The sequence below is a fragment of the Tursiops truncatus genome, chromosome 9, assembly GCF_011762595.2.
Source record: "Tursiops truncatus isolate mTurTru1 chromosome 9, mTurTru1.mat.Y, whole genome shotgun sequence".
NCBI classification, from domain to species: domain Eukaryota; kingdom Metazoa; phylum Chordata; class Mammalia; order Artiodactyla; family Delphinidae; genus Tursiops; species Tursiops truncatus.
In genome coordinates this window covers 100,460,747-100,480,466 of record NC_047042.1, presented here as the reverse complement: position 1 = coordinate 100,480,466, position 19,720 = coordinate 100,460,747, and the positions used below count along the sequence as shown (strand labels likewise).

General features: G+C 45.4%; 1 protein-coding gene and 1 long non-coding RNA gene across 2 annotated transcripts in view; one reads left to right on the top strand and one right to left on the bottom strand.

Moving 5' to 3' along the window:
* The window catches only part of XRCC2 (X-ray repair cross complementing 2), a 164,938-nt gene extending 149,793 nt beyond the window's left edge, over positions 1-15,145 (top strand). The window contains exon 6 of the mRNA XM_019930301.3: positions 13,670-15,145. The gene's annotated coding sequence lies outside the window, so the exon portion shown is untranslated. The remainder of the gene's footprint in view (positions 1-13,669) is intronic.
* On the bottom strand, positions 4,825-15,279 carry LOC141279600 (uncharacterized). The gene is made up of 3 exons (XR_012334155.1): positions 15,140-15,279; positions 8,244-8,415; positions 4,825-6,746 (listed from the first exon to the last, which is right to left on the bottom strand). It is a non-coding gene; the product is annotated as an uncharacterized lncRNA (long non-coding RNA).
* Positions 15,280-19,720: the final 4,441 nt, after the last annotated feature.

The window sequence follows — 19,720 nt, the reverse complement described above, 5'->3', positions numbered from 1 at the left end:
TCTCCCATTCTGAGGGTTGTCTTTTCATCTTGTTTATGGTTTCCTTTGCTGTGCAAAGCTTTTAAGTTTCATTAGGCCCCATTTGTTTACTTTTGGTTTTATTTCCATTTCTCTAGGAGGTGGGTCAAAAAGGATCTTGCTGTGATTTATGTCATAGAGTGTTCTTCCTATGTTTTCCTCTAGGAGTTTGATAGCCTCTGGCCTTACATTTAGGTCTTTAATCCATTTTGAGTTTATTTTTGTGTATGGTGTTAGGGAGTGTTCTAATGTCATACTTTTACATGTACCTGTCCAGTTTTCCCAGCACCACTTATTGAAGAGGCTATCTTTTCTCCACTGTATATTCTTGCCTCCTTTATCAAAGATAAGGTGACCATATGTGCGTGGGTTTATCTCTGGGCTTTCTATCCTGTTCCATTGATCTATCTTTCTGTTTTTGTGCCAGTACCGTACTGTCTTTATTACTGTAGCTTTGTAGTATAGTCTGAAGTCTGGGAGCCTGATTCCTCCAGCTCCGTTTTTGTTTTTCAAGATTGCTTTGGCTTCTCTGATTGCTGTGGCTAAAACTTCCAAAACTATGTTGAATAATAGTAGAGAGAGTGGGCAACCTTGTCTTGTACCTGATCTTAGTGGAAATGGTTTCAGTTTTTCACCATTGAGAATGATGTTGGCTGTGGGTTTGTCATATATTGCCTTTATTATGTTGGGGTAAGTTCCCTCTATGCCTACTCTCTGGAGGGTTTTATCATAAATGGGTGTTGAATTTTGTCGAAAGCTTTCTCTGCATCTATTGAGATGATCATATGGTTTTTTTTCTCCTTCAATTTGTTAATATGGTGTATCACATTGATTGATTTGCATATATAGAAGACTCCTTGCATTCCTGGGATAAACCCCACTTGATCATGGTGTATGATCCTTTTAATGTGCTGGTGGATTCTGTTTGCTAGTATTTTGTTGAGGATTTTTGCATCTATGTTCATCAGTGATATTGGCCTGTAGTTTTCTTCCTTTGTGGCATCTTTGTCTGGTTTTGGTATCAGGATGATGGTGGCCTCATAGAATGAGTTTGGGAGTGTTCCTCCCTCTGCTATATCTTGGAAGAATTTGAGAAGGATAGGTGTTAGCTCTTCTCTAAATGTTTGATAGAATTCGCCTGTGAAGCCATCTGGTCCTGGGCATTTGTTTGTTGGAAGATTTTTAATCACAGTCTCAATTTCAGTGCTTGTGATTGGTCTGTTCACATTTTCTATTTCTTCCTGGTTCAGTCTCATGAGGTGGTCCTTTTCTAAGAATATGTCCATTTTTTCCAAGTTGTCCATTTTATTGGCATAGAGTTGCTTGTAGTAATCTCTCATGATCCTTTGTATTTCTGCGGTGTCAGTTGATACTTCTCCTTTTTCATTTCTAATTCTATTGATTTGAGTCTTCTCCCTTTTTTTCTTGATGAGTCTGGCTAATGGTTTATCAATTTTGTTTATCTTCTCAAAGAACCAGAAACTCAGCTTATTTAAAAACAATTTGCTTAATATAAATTATTTCATTGCCTAAATCGTGAAGTAGATAGCGCCAATGGAGAAAATCTTAAGTGAGAGAGTTTTATGAGGTTAATTTTGAACTCAGTAACAATAATAGCTGATATTTAGTGGTGCCAGGAATCTTACGTACGGCATATCATTCCATTTTCACAAGAACCCAACTAATATATGTCTTGGTCAGTTCAGGCTGCTCTCACAAAGTACCATAGACTAGTTAGCTTAGCAGGTTCTAGAAGCTGGAAGTCCAAGATCAGGGTGCCAGCGTGGCCGAGTCCTTACAAGGGCCTCTCCCAGGCTGTGAGTGGTAGTTGTACCCTCACAGGGCAGAAGGAGTGAAAGAGCTCTCTGGGGGTCCCATTTCTAAGGGCATGAACCCTATTCATCAGGGCTCCACCTTCACGTCTTAATTATTTCCCAAGGCCCCACCTCCTAACACCATCACATGAGGGTAAGGATTTCAACATATGAATTTGGGGGGGACACAAACATTCACTCCATAAGAATATAGATATATTTACCTCATTTTACAGATCAGAGAAGTAAATAAGTTTAAGCAACTTCCCCACAGTCACACTGTGTGAAAGAGAGGAAGCCTTGTCACTCTGATTTCCAAATCCATTCTGTGGACAACACTGCCTCTCAACAAAGTGTTTGTTTAGTTTCCTATTTGAAAAATCATATAACTCACTTAATTTTCCTGGATCTCAGTTTTTGCTTCTGTAAAGTGAGAAGGTGGACCCATCTCTAAAAGAAGTAATGATTTATGAAATTCTCAAATAAGCTTGTCACTTCATTTTTGTAGATTGCATCTGTCAATTTATAGATAAGATAATGTTGCATGCCATTTCTGCAGCAAAACAAAGACTTACATCTGTTTATACTTCAATTATTGTTGTTTTAAGTCAGAATTGCAAAGGCTATATCAAACCTCCCAGGGTTTTAAACACAAAACCTGGAAATATCACATAAAAGTCTGGATTTCCAGCTTGATGGGAAAACTGAAAGACCAGGCACTGCTTGTTCCACATTCTAAAATGGAAATAACTACCCAGAGGTGAGCAGCAGAGACCCTCATGAGTCCATGGTAGTTCCTGCCCCTTCCTGCGATTCCCCCAACACAGAGGCCGAATTTGGCCTACTTCACTCATTAACTCAAACTGCCGGTCCTTATTATAGTCATGTGAGTTTTCAATCCCTGGTGTAAGAAAATATACAGTTTTTAGGAATGGTAACAATGTGCTACTGTAGGCTGTGCTTGGATTTATATATGAAATTGCAAGAAGTCAGTGTATTCATGCATCCGACTGACATGAAATTAGAAAGACCTCCTACTTCAATAATGCCCGCATATGATTGTCAGGAACACCACGTGAAGGTCTGTGTTTGTTTCTGCTAGAGCGTCAGTTCTCAACCTTTGAGAATCTCTGGATATTCGCCTAGGAATATGCATTTTAACAAATTTCCTAGGTGACACTTATGTATACTCAATTTTTAGTAACATTGTCCTGGGAAAGCAAGTAATTAGCTTTGACTATGAAAGTAAAGGCAGAAAGGTAATTCATTAATTGGCAAAACTGTGTTCCTTGCAGTGGTCCTCTGGCAGGACATATTAAATTGGAAGAAAAGTCAGAGGAGAAAAAAGATCACTCCTAGCTGGAAAGATCAGGGAAGGCTCTTGATGAATACATAGGATGCAGACGTGCCGAGTGGAAGGAACAGTGTTTCAGGGAACAGAAACTGCGTGAGCAGAGGCAGGAAACTTGGCAGCACGTCCAGGGAAGGGCAAGCAGTTTGTTTTGGTCACCATAAAGCATTCCTTAAAGGGAGTCATGGGTATAAGCTTGATCAAGGCACACAGCAGCTGGAAGGTTTCTGAAATGAGGGCTGATATGATCAGAACCGTATTTGGGAGAATTTGCCTGGCATGAGTCGAGTGGAGAAAACAAGAGGTGCTTTAATGATTTAAACTAAAGGGATACTACTGGGACAAGAAAGTAGGAGAAAAATCTGGAGGCACTCTGGGAGTAAGTCATAGACTGGACTTGCAGCAGTTTGGTTGCAAGGGGCAGAGTGAGTCAGACATGGCCCCAAGGCCCGGACAGGCAGTTCTCAACCTGGGCTGCGTGCTTGGATCACCTGGGGAACTTTTTAAAATGCTGATGGCTGGATCTCACTGCTAGAGATTCCAATATAACTGATCTTGGATGAGGCTCATGCATTTTTTTTTTGAAGTAACCGTTTTTTTTTTTTTTTAATTGGGGTATAGTTGCTTTACAGTATTGTGTTAGTTTCTGCTGTACAACGAAGTGAATCAGCTACACGTATACCTATATCCCCTCCCTCTTGGACCAACCCCCCACCCATCCTGCCCTTCTAGGTTATCACACAGCACCGAGCTGAGCTCCCGGTGCTCTACAGCAGCTTCCCACTAGCTATCTATTTCACACATACATTTTTTTAAAATAAATTTATTTTATTTTATTTATTTTGGCTGCGTTGGGTCTTCGTTGCTGCACACGGGCTTACTCTAGTTGCAGCAAGCAGGGCTGCTCTTCGTTGCGGTGCGTGGGCTTCTCACTGCGGTGGCTTCTCTTGTTGCGGAGCACGGGCTGTAGGTGCACAGGCTTCAGTGGTTGTGGCGCACGGGCTCAGTAGTTGTGGCTCATGGGCTTACTTGCTCCGCGGCTTGTGGGATCTTCCCGGACCAGGGCTCGAACCTGTGTCCCCCGTACTGGTAGGAGGATTCTTAACCACTGCACCACCAGGGAAGCCCTACACATACATTTTTAAAGTAAGGTTTCCCCCCATGCCATCCAACATGCAGCTGAGTTGAGACGCCCCTGGCGAGAGCCTAGCTGAAATGGAAGTGTCAGAAGTCCAGTCACGGACAGAAATTGGGAACACAGGACATGTTGGTTGGGGAGGAAACAGACAGTTCTTCTGGGCTCAGTGAGTCCAAGGAGTTGGTGGCATTTCCAGGTAGAAGAGCCCAGTAAATGTTGGAATTGCAGACTGGGAGGTGCTGAGAAGGTTAAATCAGAAAGGTAGACCTAAGAATTCAGTGCTTACAGGTGCTAAGTGAAAACGGCTGTTCTGAATATTGTTTGAAAGTAGGTCGGGCATTTGGCAAACATTAAGTTACAAAATTGTCATGGGAGACAGAGAGAGACAAAGATGGGCCCGTGCTAGAACTGGAGGGGTATCGGTACGTAGGGACTCAAGAAAGCAGACGGTTCTAATGTTTAGCACTTGAACTCCCTCCTTCCCTCCCTCCCTCTCTCCCTCCCTGCCTGCCTCCCCTTTTTTTTTCTTCTCTCTCATTTTGAGGATTTTCATGTTAGGAAAAGTAGAAAGTGCTGAGTTACACACTTATATAATTAAATTCCCAACTTGGACCACTGTGGCCTCTATCCTCGGTTGGCTTTCCGAAAACATTACGCCATCCCTTGAAAAAAAAAATACTCTTTGCAATAGGTGTGGAATTGACTGTGGAGATTGCCAGGTACATTGGCCAGAGAATGCTAGGACTCAGCTGAAACTAATTAACCTCTCAGACAGACAGCAAGAAGAAATCTAGCAAGTTCTGGGGCTTGGTCATGGAGACCAGAATTCACTTCTATTTGGGAAAACGCTGGCCTGTCCATCGTGTGTTAGCTGTACAGTTAGGTCACTGATCCGGGTTGGAAGGAGCCTCCCCCTCCCCTTCCGCTGACTCTCCTGTGGTTGTGTTGAAGGTGTGGCCAGACTTGGCCTCAGAACCAGGCTGTCGTTACTTTTGCACAGTGACTTCTTCATGGGCAAACACCTTTATTAGTTTTCTGTTGGGGGAGTTCCTTAGGGGAGCAGATTCTGAAGTGAGTGTAGGGTCAGCAGCCATGGAGAAGGAGGTGTCTACTGGCCACCTCTTCACTCTCCGAGGAGGCGAAAGAACACCTTTTGGCACCTTGGGGTCGTAAGAGCCACCTCTGCCTACATAATAATTGTGAGTGAAGCCAGTCATGGCTAAACACACACACACACCCCACACACACAGATAAGTCAGTTTTGCCACGGGGTGACCTGGGCGCAGCCACAAAACGCACCACGAAGGATGACAGGATCTCACCCATCTGTCATCCAAAGGCACATTTGTGCCCAGTTCTCTGGGACCCAGATAACAAGGTTGAGATTTCCGTGGGGGCTCATACTGACATAGACTTTCAATTCATCTGGATTTAATTGTTATAAGATTTTAAAACCCTTTGATCAGGACTTCCCTGGTGGCTCAGTGGTTAAGAATCCACCTACTAATGTAGGGGACACGGGTTCGAGCCCTGGTCCGGGAAGATCCCACATGCCGCGGAGCAACTAAGCCCGTGAGCCACAACTACCGAGCCTGTACTCTAGAGCCTGCAAGCCACAACTCCTGAAGCCCACGTGCCACAACTACTGAAGCCTGTGCTCCTAGAGCCCGTGCTCCACAACAAGAGAAGCCACCACAGTAAGAAGCCCGCGGACTGCAACGAAGAGAAGCCCCCGCTCGCCACAACTAGAGAAAGCCAGCGCGCAGCAACAGAGACCCATCGCAGCCAGAAAACCCCTGTGATCTTGTTTTAGCAACCCCACGCTCACCTCACCCCTGAGAAGTGTGCAGGGCAGGGCCTGGTGGAACCTCCCCTTCCTAAAGAGAAAACCCAAGTGTGGAAAGTGGTGAGTGATGAGCCCAAGGTCACACAACTAGTTACAGCCGAATCGAAACTGGAGAACAGATTTCCGGGATATAAGCCCTGAACCCTTTTCATAATGAACAGGTGAGGCGTCCTATGCGTGCTTGTTCACCATCATCATCTATTCATTAACCTGCGAGCACATTTTGAGCAGATTCTCCTTCCTACCCAGGCTGAGCCTATTCTTTCTTTAAAGGCTTCTCCTTTTTTTTAATTTAATATTTATTTTTGGCTGAGCCGTGGCATGTGGGATCTTAGTTCCCCGACCAGGGATCAAACCTGGTGCCCCCTGCCGTGGAAATGCGGAGTCTTAACCACCAGGGAAGTCCCAAGCTTATTTTGAATGAAATAGAGAACCAGTTCAATAGAGCCTACGTTTTAAAATATTTGCTACTGGGACTTCCCTGGCGGTCCAGTGGTTGGGACTCTGGGCTTCCATTTGCAGGGGGGCATGTTCGGATCCCTGGTCGAGGAACAGCGATCCCCCATGGCATGGCTCGGCCTAAAAGAAAAAAAAAATTTGCTACTGTCCTCACTTCGTAAATGTCCTTCATTGTGACAGGAAAACTAAAAAAGTCCTCAGGCCCTTTTTTCACCAAAACGGTCACAGCTGTAGTAAAACAGAGCCTTTACCTTACTGCCCGCTGCCTGCAGGCCTTCTGCTTTGCAGTGGGGACAGGACAGAGGGCAAGGGCGGGGCGGCAGGTGGTGGTGGTCCCTGTGTCGTGAATTCTCCGTGCTAGTGCCAGTGAACGTCAAGTCCATGAGTAAACACAGTAAATGCAGATTGGGATAAATGCTTTTTAAAAAGTGCCCCAACAAAAAAGAGGGGACTTATTATCCCCAGGGTGGATTGGGCGTAATTTCTTCAGAAAAGAAGGTAATGAAGAGGTAATTAAGGTGCAGATTCGGAGGTTGGAAAGGAGAGAGCCGAGTGTTTAGACAGGTCATTTATATCAGTCGGCATGGGCTGCCTTACAGCAGACTGGCTCGCCTAAACAACATTTATTTTCTCAGGGCTGTGGAGTCTGGGAAGTCCAAGATCAAGGTGCCAGCTGATCCAGTTTCTGGTTTTCTGGGTCCTGGCTTTCAGAAGGCTGCCTCCTTGCTGTGTCCTCAGATGGCAGGAAGAGCGCAAGCTCTCAGGTGTCTCTTCTTATAAGGACACTAATCCTATCGGATCAGGGGTCTACCCTATGACCTCATTTCACCTTAGTTACTTCCCAAAGGCCCTATTTCCAGATGCAGTTACACTGGAGGCTAGGGCTTCAGCGTATGAATTTGGATAGAAGTAATTAGTCCATAGCACCATTTAAGCTTTCTGTGCCTCAGGGCTTCCACAAAATATAATTCCTATGAGGCCTAAATCAAAAGAAGTACCGTAGAAGAGAAGGTCACAGTTGACCCAGTGTCATTTGCTTATGCTGATTGATTTCCTCTGAGTTTATACAAACTGATATGGATGTCAAGCAGTTTTTTTGTTTGTTTTTTTGAGAGGTTTGCTTTAGTCCAACTAAGCAATTTAATATTGAAATAGGAAGAGATTGTTGCTTGCACATGCAGGTTTTTTCTACTGAGGCAAAAAATGGTGATATTATTTATTCATTATATGTACCCTTACCTTTTCCAAAAGGAACTGGAGGCTGCTACAAAATGAAATGGAGAATTTTTTGGTTCAAATTCAAAATTCTTTGACTGCAAAAAAGGCCAAGTCAGGTTGGAATTTGTCTTGTTGTTGTTGTTTGTCATTGCTATACGTGTCCTCATTTTTTTTATTTTTTTCAGTATGCAGGCCTCTCACTGCTGTGGCCTCTCCCCCTGCGGAGCACAGGCTCCGGACGCGCAGGCTCAGCGGCCATGGCTCACGGGCCCAGCCGCTCCACGGCATGTGGGATCCTCCCAGACCAGGACACGAACCCGCGTCCCCTGCATCAGCAGGTGGACTCCCAACCACTGCGCCACCAGGGAAGCCCATACTTGTCCTCATTTTTTCTTTTACCTTCTTGAGACTCAAGCTTCATCTTTCACTGTAGGCAACGCGGGAAACGTGCCAGGACACATGGCCGTGCTTTGCGTTCACTCACATAGATGTGAGTTCTTCAAGTGCGGTTGTTGGCCGGTGGTGTACGTTTACTTTCTAGTAGATCCCCCAGGTAGACATGATGCAATTCCTACACATTAAATAAAAGGAAGTATGAAGAAGATCATTTAGGGTATGCAGCAGATCTGCTATTGTCTTACCTTCCGCAGTTCTAATAATCTTCTAAGTCAGTTTTCATGACACTGTTGGAAAGTCCTGTCAAGAGGCAGGCCTTAAAATGGTTTTCTTCCATCTTACAAAATTTACATAGAGCCAGCTGGCCAAAAGTTTCTGAAAACACAGCTTCCTTCTTTCCTTTTGAAGGCTGTCCCCCTTTCTGGTCCCACCACTTGTCTTACTAGTACCCAAGCAACCTCCTATCCATCCTTCTGATTCAAGGGTAATCATCCAAGGGTCTCAGTAAGTACTGCCACCTCCTCCAAACTACCCCACATCTTCTGTTACGGGCTGCGTTGGGTCACCCCAACACTCATGTTCAAGTCTAACCTCCAGGGCCTCAGAATGTGACTGGTTTTGAAGATAGGCCTTTAAGGAGGTAATGAAGTTAGAATGAGGTCATTAAGGTGGGTCCTAATCCAATCTGAGTGGTGTCCTTATAAGAAGAGCTTCAGACAGAGACACAGAGGAACGAGAGGACACATCAAGAAAGCGGTCCCCCACAAGCCAGTGAGAGAGACCATTGATGAAACAAACCCTGCGGATGCCTTGATCAGACTTCCAGCCTCCAGAATTGTGAGAAAATAAATGTCTGCTGTTTAAGCCCCTCAGCCTGTGGTCAGTGCTTCGTTATGGCAGCCCTAGCAAGCTGACATAACTTCTCAGATGCTCTAGATCATACACTCGTCCTTCTTAGAAGGAAGTGGGGGCCAACAGGCTTTAAGAGCTCCAGCAGGGGAAAATATTATATGCCAAAGCTGGTATCACAGATGTGGCATCAGTAGGACATATACTTCGAGTTTCTTTTCCAGCCCTTGGGAGTAGGCTCTGCTCAGCCATCTGTCCTCTCGCCCAGTCCCCTTGAGACCATTGGAAAACATTTTTGAAATCTGGAGATGGTAACATCTATAAAGGTAGTATAAGTTTTTAGTCTCTCTCATGGAACTAAAACTCAGTAGGTACATTCTCAGCTTGATTTTTTAAAATATTTACTTATTTATGATTTTATATATTTATTTTGGCTGCACCAGGTCTTTGTTGTGGCACGTGGGGTCTTTAGTTGAGGCATGCAGGCTTCTTAGTTGTGTTATGCATGCAGGATCTAGTTCCCTGACCGGGGATCAAACCTGGGCCGCCTGCATTGGGAGCTCGGAGTCTTACCTACTGGACCACCAGGGAAGTCCCTCAGCTTGATTTTTAATTTTTCCCCTGGTTCTTAATTATTTTATCTTCTTTTGTTTATATAAGTACTTTATGATCACTAGAAAATTTTTAGAAATCCAGAACCACTACTATTTTGCCATATTTTCTTCTAGCCTTTTAAATATATTTATAGAATACTTTAATCGATTAAAAATCTGAGACAGTATTTTAACTCCTAAATATGTTGTGTGTGTGTGTGTGTGTGTGTGTGTGTGTGTGTGTGTGTGTGATTCTGGGGTTTTTTTGTTTGTTTGTTTTGTTTTTTTGCAGCACCTCACAGCTTGCAGGATCTTAGCTCCCCAACCAGGGATTGAACCCAGGCCCATGGCAGTGAAAGCGCCAAGTCCTAACCACTGGACCGCCAGGGAATTCCCCTAAATATGTTTTTGTATATAATTTTTTTTGGCTTTTTCTTCATCTGATATGGTATTGAGCCATCTTATTAAAACTTTCATAAACATTCTATGAAAGTACAATTTTATTTAAACTTTCCCCCGTTGTCGTATCTGGACTCTACTAAATGTAACTCTGCTGAGTTGGTCTGCTTCACACTCCCAACAATCATCAAACACGTAATCCGTCTGAACACAAACTTGGCGCCTTTTCTAGTGTGCTGCTGTTCTTACTGGGTTTGTTGTTGGTTTTGATGATGATGCTGTCCTGGTTGGAGAGTGTGGGTGGTGGCTGTTGTGTGTCTATCTCCCTTTATCTGTCCTTAGTGCTGGCCAGCTTACTCCTCTCTTTATTCCTATCACACTTGTTGCCCCAGTCTTGGCTGACTCTCCCTCTTCTCTGCCCTAGAAAGGGAATATTTCTTGCTGAGGTGAGAAGTCTGATTCCAATAGGGAGACACAAAGACCATGGCAGGAAAAGGCCCAAGAGAGGACAAGGTTGGGGTACAGCCAGGGAAAGGCAGAAAAGAAAGGACATCTGGGTACTTTTAGGACCAGTAATATAGGCAAAGGTTAGTGCCATCCTATGCTATAGTAAATGAGAGCATTCACCTCATGCCTGCATCTTAGAGGGTTCAAGGCAGCTTCAAGAAGAAAAGAAAGATGAGGTAGCAAATAGGAAACTAAAATATAATAACGAGGGATTCCCTGGTGGTCCCGTGGCTAGGGCTCTGCGTTTTCACTGCCAAGGGTGCGGTTCAATCCCTGGTTGGGGAACTAAGATCCCGCAAGCTGCATGGCATGGCCAAAACTAAAATAAAATATAATAACAAGACATAATTTAGGTAAAGCACTTAGAACGATGTCCAGCACATGGTCATTGCTCAGTAATGTCAAGACATTGTTGTCATTATCATTCTTGTTATTCTGTAGCCTTTGGGGGAATCCCTTCTTGCACAATCTTTCACAGTTGACTGCTATTCCTAGGTTCTACTAGCCAAGACTTCCAGTGAAATTCATTGGAACCAAGGCAGTGACTTTGTAAGTGGAAAGTACAGCACAAAAAACATTATTTCCATTTTTAATTAAAAACTTAACTTGATACAACCTGAGCTTTCCCTGTGCCAGGGGACCAATAAGCGGAATAATGGGATGCAGCCAGTTGCCACATATAATTCCACTAGCTTCTCATTTCTGAGCTCATTATATTTACTTAGAACAAAAATCTAAGATCATCTCTTCTTCCTAAGTCTAACTTCTCTCTGTGGTGAAGACTTTCACAATTTTATATAACCTAGAGCAGGTATTCCAAATACTCATTCCTCCAGTGGCCAGGTGGTTAAAATGAATGATTGCACTGAGCCCAACGTATAGCGTGTACACCCCGTCTAAAGGGGGCAGCAGCTAGTCAGCTAGAGCAGCATGTAACCAGGCAAGAAATGAGCCATATTTGTCTAATTTTCAAGAGAAGCTACAATTCTGTATATTTATCTGAAGTCTCCCATTTTTTAAATCTTGGAAACTAATTTTAAAATTTCTAAACATTGTGAGAGGCAAACAAAACACCTCTGCAGACCACTGGTTTGCAACCTTAAACTCAAGGCGTTTGCTTCACACTCACAGAATCTGTCACCTCTTTTGGTCCAAGCTGAATTTCCAACCACACAGCCTAGGCTGAGCTACCCTGAGGATGTCTTTACACTGTGGTAAAGCCCCCCACCCTCCTCCCCAAAAGAAGTAAAGAGGTTGCCTACTCTTTCCTTCTAGTACAAGAAATGTACTACCAACTGAGAAATAAAACTGTGCCCAGACATTTGGGTAGGGAATTATAAAATCCTCCTTACAGGAGGGAATTATGCATGTAGTGTTTACGCAAAACAGTAACTCCATGTATAAAGGTAATTAATATCCCCACTCTATTCCAAAAGAATTTGCTAATAAGGGATATAAAAGAAGAAATAATTAAGGCAGCATGTTTCTAATTTTCATATTTGAGGAGAGAAATGGAAGGAATTAGCTTTCTTATGAAATTAGAAGTTAAAAAAAAAGATGTGACACATCATATCAAAACACTCATTTAAAGAAATGCTGTTTTTAACCCTTTGTTAAAGGACTGAAAATATACCCCAAAGCAGCAAGATGATTGTTTTAGTATTGCACTTGTTTAAACTTAAAAATCTCTAGTTTTACTCATTAATGTGATATAATATATCTAGTTCTAGTGGCTAAATTCCAGCCTGCAAGTTTTGTATAAGGGTATACAATTCATTCTCACGTTTTCAGTGTTGATTTTCAATAGACAATCTTGTGGTTCATTTGTTGAAGAAAAACACATGCTTTTATTGTCTTACTAGAGAGTATTAACATTAAAAAATATGACCCCCCCAAAAAAACCCCACTTTTCAGTCGCAATTAATTAAAAAAACTTTCGAAGTAAGAAAAGATACTACTTTTTAAAAAGTATCCCCAATGTGGGCTAAGAGCTTCTAACTCTGTTGGGTTGCCAATTGGTCAAAACAGAGAAAAACTATCCCTTTTGGGAAATTAACTGGCAATCAGGTATGAGCTATAATGAAACCTAAAAGAGATCTTTTTATTGTTTTCTTAGATTTTAATTTTTTTTTTTTTTTTGCCCCACTGCGCATCTTGCAGGATCTTTGTTTCCAGGACAGGGGATGGAACCCGGGGCCCTACAGTGAAAGCACTGAGTCCTAATCACTGGACTGCCAGGGAATTCCCAGATTTTAATTTTTATAAAAAAGGTTGGGTAAAAAAAAGGTTGGACATCTCTTTCCCAACCTTTTATTGATAATCCTATATTATAGAATTATAAATACTGTAGTTCTTCAAGCTAATTAATGATTAAGCTCCTATGTTGAACTTAAAGGACATTTTACTTTTTTTTTTTTTTTTTTTACTTTCTCCATAGTTTTCTTTCTTGATGACCATGTTTCTGGTAAATGTAAAAAATGTACATCTGTAATTCTGTACATAGATGACATAGTATATTGTTTTCTTCCCAGTGTGGTAGCTAACATGTATTTAATTAAAGGCTGAACTTTAAAAGGAAAAAAAATTCTTTTACTGATGAAATATGCATTTGGTAAAGTCATAAAAATGTTTGAGCACAATGCTTCGCGTATAAAAACATGCAAATGTTCAAGCACAGTGCTTGAATATATTCAAGAAATATTTGCTTAAAGAAATGTTATGTGAATGAAAAGGAATTGTTTTTTCTTTGTTCCATTTCACAGTAGTATTGCAAAGAAACACTTCAAATAGTTGCTATGTCAAAAATTTAAATTTATTGTTCAAATTTCAACGTTTTTAATCTACATTTTACCCTTAGCTTATATACAATTTGGTAAAAGAGTAGAGGAGTTGGTCATTGTTACTTAAAACAATGCATCATCTTGTTCTGGGGGGAAATTAACATAATTTGAATGGCCAAGTAGTAAAAATTAAACAAAGCATTGCATTTACTGTCCATTCAATGCAAAAATCCTAAACAAACTTGCATCGAGGAATATAATGAAGGGAATCAATACATTAACATAAGTATTGCTTAAACAGATTGTGCATCAAGATCCATTTTGAAAACCTGAAAAAGACGGATACGGCTCTACTGTGGATCCATATTGAAGAGAAGTGGACTTATGGTCTAAGCAGGAGAAATACACGGGCATAAATCCTACATGATGATGCTGGAGCAAATTTATAACCCCCGGACCTGGATGAATGCTGACTTCTAATTGAGGCTTTTATTTCATTTCATTCGCCTGGAAACAATCCGACAACTACGTGCCCAGCTTAAGCCAGGAGCAGTGTCTAAACGACGAACAGGGCAGGGACGGGGGAACAGCGCGTCCCTCGCCACCCGTCCCGCCGCCGGGACACAAAGCGCCCTCCTCGGCCTGCCCGCCTCCCGGCGAGGGAGGCCGGGTCCCGTCCCGGTGGAAACAGGTGACGGGGACCAAGGGCCGCGGCGCGTCAGGGCTGCCGCCCCAGCTCTACTCGGCGGGCCCCGTCGGGGCCGGACGGGTAACCGCCCACGCTTCGCCGCGGCCCAGCTGCCAGCCGTACGCCGTGGGGCCCAGACTGCCGTGGGTCGGCGAGCGCGGGATCCCTCCGCCGCCCTCGGGTCCTTCCGCGCCAAGTAGTGCGCGGCCGTCCCGCTTCCGCAAACGCGGGCCTGCGGGGACGCGCCCACTGCCCCTCGATCCAGCGGCAAGAGGAGGGCCGGGGCTGTGGGAGTTCTCAACTTTGAAGGGCCGCTCGGGAGACAACACATTTACAACTGCGCAGCCGCGGTGGGCCCGGCCGTCAGGGAGCGGCGAGCGGCCGTGGGGCCGGGGAGGCAGGTGTCCCAGCCGCCCGCCCCGCCCCCATCGCCGGCAGGAAGAGGAAGCAGCCGGACCTCGCGGGGCGGGGGTGCCCTGGCTCCGGGAGGCGCGTGACCTAGTTCGTCCCAAAGTGGATTTGACAGGTTGTCAGCCCCGCCCCCCGCCCCCCGCCCCCACCGCCTCCCGGGTCCCTCTCCCCCGGCGCTGGGCCGGACGGGCGCCCGCGCTCCCCGGCTCAGCCTCCCATTGGCCCTTACGCCGCCCGGCGCTCCGCCTTCGCCCCTGGCTCGGGTTCCCATTGGCCTAGAGTCGCCCAGAGACCTGCCCCTGCTCCCCTCCCATTGGCCCTCGAGCTGCCTGGTGGCCCGCCCCCGCACCGACTCATCCTCCCGTTGGCCTCACGCCCGCCGCCCCGCCCCGGTCCTCCCCGGTTCGTTCTCCCATTGGCCTCACGCCCGCCGCCCCGCCCCTCCGCGGCCCCTCTCGGGGAACCGAGCCCTGGCAGGCCCCTCGGCTCGCGGTGGCTGCGGTCGTCCTCAGTCGGGGAGACCGCCTTCACAAGTCCCGCGCTTGTCCCTCGCCTCTTCTCCTCTCCCAGTATTTACTGTCTCCCCTACGTCTCTCTCCCCGCCCTGCTTCCGTCGCTCAGGGAGCCTGAGTCCCGAGCCCGGGGGCACCCCGCGCCCCCTGCCCCGCCTACCCTGGGGCTCCGCGTCCAGCGCTGCCCGCGCTCTCCCTCCTGCTCCTTTCCTCCGCCCCTTTCCTCCTCCTTGCGTCACTTCGCATTTTCCTTTCTTCCCTGAAATCGCTGCCTTCTGCAGGTTTCCTCCCGGTGTCCAATCCGTAAGGTCTTCATCGCGGCCCCTTCCTCCTCCCCCCTTCTCCATCCCCTCTTTCCCCCCCGCGCCGTCCCCCTGAACTCAGCGTAACAGGGAGAGTCAGGGATAAACAAGATAAATATCAACGTTAATATGGTTATTGCTTTGCGTTTTTGAAACGGAAAATGAACTGGAACGCCCAGATAAACCCAGCCCTGGGATCAAGATTGAGTTCTTAAAGGACCTTGTGAGACGAATGACAAACTTGACTAGCGCAGCAACGTAATGAGTTTTTTCCTGGGGAAGCTACTCTTATATCGGTTGTTTATACAGTATTGTTACTATAACCGTTTGGGGTGTGTGTGTGTTTGTTTAATTTGTGCCAGTTTTGTAAATGACTGCTTTTGACCGTAAGGATGAACTGTCTGATAAAGCTGAGGGTTGGAGCAAATCCCCACACAAGTCTTTTGGCTACAAACAGGAGAAATCCTTGATTATTCAAATGAGAAACTCCAATAGCTTTCCCAAGGTTATTAAAGAGGGCGATCACAAACTCAGACCCAGGTCAGACTCCAGAGGCCCATCAGGAGACTCATCATGGCTCAGTATCCGCGGGAGAATGGCAGACCGGTGCTTCCAGCCACATTCCCACCTGTCACAGGGGGTCTTTACAAAGCTCCTGCAGTGACCTCCAAGGTTCTGCCTTAGAGGATCCTGGCTTTCCAGCCTCTGGTCACTGCACAGTGACCACCAAGTGCTTCTTGCCACAGGGCCTTTGCACTTGCTGCTGTTTCCTGACCTGTCTGGATCAGCTGTTCTTCAGACTTTTCACGTGGCTTAGCCCATGTCCCCCCAGGAGGCATTTCTGACCCTGAATCTAAAGTAGGACCCCTCCAGCCTAAGCAGTTACTCACTGTCATTTCACCCTGTTATTTCCTTCAGAGCTTGAGCACGGTCTGAAATCATCTTGTTTACTTGTTCTGTTCTGTTCCCCTCCACCTCCCCGCCACCATTAAGAGTGAGCTCCTGGACACAGGTGCCTTTTCTGTGTCTTTTCAGAGCTGTATCTCCAGGGCACAAAGTAGGCACTCAGTACATCCTTGATGAATAAATATGAATGGTACATTAGCTGTGATCAAGTGAACTTGCCAAACTGTCCTTCACCTCTGGTTCCGCCAGCATTGTATAGACGCACCTACAGGTAAGTGAGTTGGAAAGATAGCTATTCTCTTGGTAACTATTCTGTGTTTCTTTGTGTGCTTTGTATCCGGCTGTTCTTTGAGAAGGAGAGTGAGAAACAAGGCCTGTTGCCCCAAGGCTACTCATTTGCCCACCTCTTCTCCAGCTGTCACAGCCTGTTGACACTGCCTTGCCCTCTCCTTGACCCCAGGTGGGCACATACTTGGCTGGCAGCGCCTTCTCCTTAAGGAATCTCCGTTCCATGTTGCCATCACACTCAGCTGGGGCCCTGTCATGGGTTCTACCTTAGGCGGGAAAGCAGAATAGGTGGAAGCCCCTTCCAGTTTACCCTTCCCCCCTCAGACATACTGCTGGGGTTCCATTCAGCAGTGAGCCCTCTGTCTGGACCCCTGCACGGGGGCGCATCCTCTACTTTCTGAGGCGCAGAGAACCCCAGGTCAGTAGTTGGAAAGGTGAAATCTAGTCCTAACCGCCCCAAACAGGTGCTATGAGTCTGGCCCAATCTAGTAACTCCCTGGTTCTCAGTGACTTCATTGGTCTTTGCCTCTGTTGTTTGCTTGTAGTTTTAGAGATGTAGACATCTCATAGGTTTCAGCTGCTCGAAACTATCAGCCCAAAGAAGAATCCTGCGGCTTCCCCCTGGGGCATGAAGAGGCTGCTGGTGCAATAAAGCCAGTGCTTTCCTAATTTATGTTCAGTAGGAGAGAGTGCACTTCCCATCATGTGTTCCAGGCCAGAATCCTCCAGTTCACCCTGCTTGGACCGCCTGGGCCCGGGCCCAGCCCTAGACCAGTAACTCTGGCCAGGAGAATGGAAAGCCTTGATCAGGTTAAACCTACCAGCCAACGAGAGCATATCCTTAGAATGAGGGTGGGGTCGGCTCCTGATAAGTGTGTGTGGAACTGAAATCTACCTCCTTTTAGATAGGGGGTACTGAGGGGGTGGGGTGCCGAGTAGGTATTCAGCAGTGCACCTGTGAGGAGTTAGCACAGGGCCAGCTCATAAGTGTTAGCCATCGCTGTGGTCAGCAAAGACAAGATGGTGTGGGGGAATCCGCCTGGCACCCGAAGGCATTCATCTCAGATCCCTAATCCAGCGCTAACCACTAGCTTTGTAACTTCAGACAAATTATGGAAGTGGTACCATTTTAGAAGTGGAGGAGTACTTAGAGGCCATAGGGTTCAAGTCTTCACTGGGCAGACTTGGAAACTGACACCCCCAGAGATTAGTCTGGGTCTCGGTTTCTTCGTCTGTGAAGTAGGGCGGATAATACTGGTCCCGGCTCCTCTCAGTTATTATGTGGATCAAATGAGGTAATGTTTCTGCAAAGGGCTCAGGAAGGTAACAAAAATGCAGTTCTTATGCAAAGCATTTTATTTTCATCATTAATATAGTAACAATGCCTTAATAAGAGGAGAAAGGGAGAGTACATTCAAAGGATAAGCTTACTTGGCTCAAAGAAATAAATAACGCTTGCAAAAGAGGAAGGTGTGTGTGTGTGTGTGTGTGTGCGCGCGTGTGTGTGTGTGTGTGTGTGTGTGTGTGTGTGTGTGTTAGGTGAGGTGGGGAAGGTGTAAGGCGAGGCCCTGTTATATCCTTGGGGACTGGTATAGGGCGTGGCTCTAAGGGTGGGAGGTTGGGTGAGGTAGTTGGTTATAAATTGAAGTTCTCCCTCCTTGAATGACTTTTCAGGAGAGGAGGGTCACTCACTTAGGAGGACAAATCTAGATTTCAGGGTAATCTTACATTTCTGTAGTTCAGCTCCTCTGCAAAATTGATGCCGAGATAGGACTGTCATGCAGGAGACTGATGGGAGGAACTATCTATGAGGGAAGAAAGGGAGAGAGTTGGAAGAGGCAGGGAGATCTGACCTCTGGGAAGGGGAGGCAGAGCAGGCAGAGTGGGTGGGCAGGTCTCCGCTTGCAATGCTGCTCTGAGATGGTTTTGGCCAGACGGGCCAGAGTGCTGGAGCACAAGTTCCCTTCTGAGGATCCTGGTGGTGGATTCCAAGGAAGGTCGCTCGCCGAGGCACTCAGTCAATTACTCTCCCTGCTGCAACAGGAGATGAGATTGGGGTCCCACACCATCCCCTGAAGCTTCAAAACAGCTTCATTCATTCCTTCGCTCAGTCCGCTGATCAGCTACCAAGTGTCAGGTGTAGGTGGCCGCAGCAGTGGAAGCATGTGACCCTGGTCTTTCCTAGCTGTCTTCCATCTACTTTCTAATACTTCTAAATGGCGAGTGTTGGCCGAGTTAAATCCTGGTATCAGGGTGGTTCTTAACACTGAGTTAGCACTTAATAAACGTTCAAATTGCCATAATAAATCCAACCGTACCCCACTATTACTTGAAATATAAACAGCTACATTTACTTCTAGAACTCTCCACTGTTTACTGTGCAGAATGAGAGGAAATTTTAAACTCTCAGCACTTCTAGAAACCTGTTGTTTGGATTATTTGGATAAGTTCAACATAAGAGTTTAGGAGAGATCAGTAGAGGAAAAACTTTATGAAAGTAAAAAGCTGAAGAGATCAGTAGAGAGTGGAGAAAAATGAAAGAAGAGAAATTTAATTTATGAATAGGAAATCCAGATCTTGGGGAGAAAATAGGGAATTATCTTTCTGAAACTCCCAAGAAACAAACAAACAAACAGACAGACAAAAGAAAACTTAACCCAAGATGGAAAAGATGGAAAAGAACAAGGTTGAGCAGGCATTTCAAGAAGCCAGAGATGAAATAAAAGGCAAAGAAGATTAATTACTCATTGTAATGGGAGCCCATAGGAATTGATGGAAAAGTAGAACCCGTGGGCAAGGAAATAAAGAAATGGATGAGAAATATACAATTAGGGGTTTGAAATAAGCCAGTGAAAAAACAAAACAGAAAATAAAATGTGGGAGGGAGGAGAAAATCAATTATACCTAATGAATTTGTAATATAATAGAAAATGGAGTAAAAATGTAACAAAAAGGCACATAGGAATATTTTCTCTGAATAAATATTGCATTACTGGGAGTTCCCTGGTGGCCTAGTGGTTAGGATTCTGGGCTTTCACTGCTGTGGCCAGGCTTCAGTCCCTGCTCAGGGAACTTGAGATCCTGCAAGCCACGCAGCACAGCCAAAAACAACAACAAAATTTATTGCATTACTATTTCTATATTTCAAATCATTGATGATATTCTCATTCTCTACTACTTAGTGCCTATGATAGCATAGGGCAAAATAAAAATTTACACAGAAATAGGAAAACTGAATTTCTGAC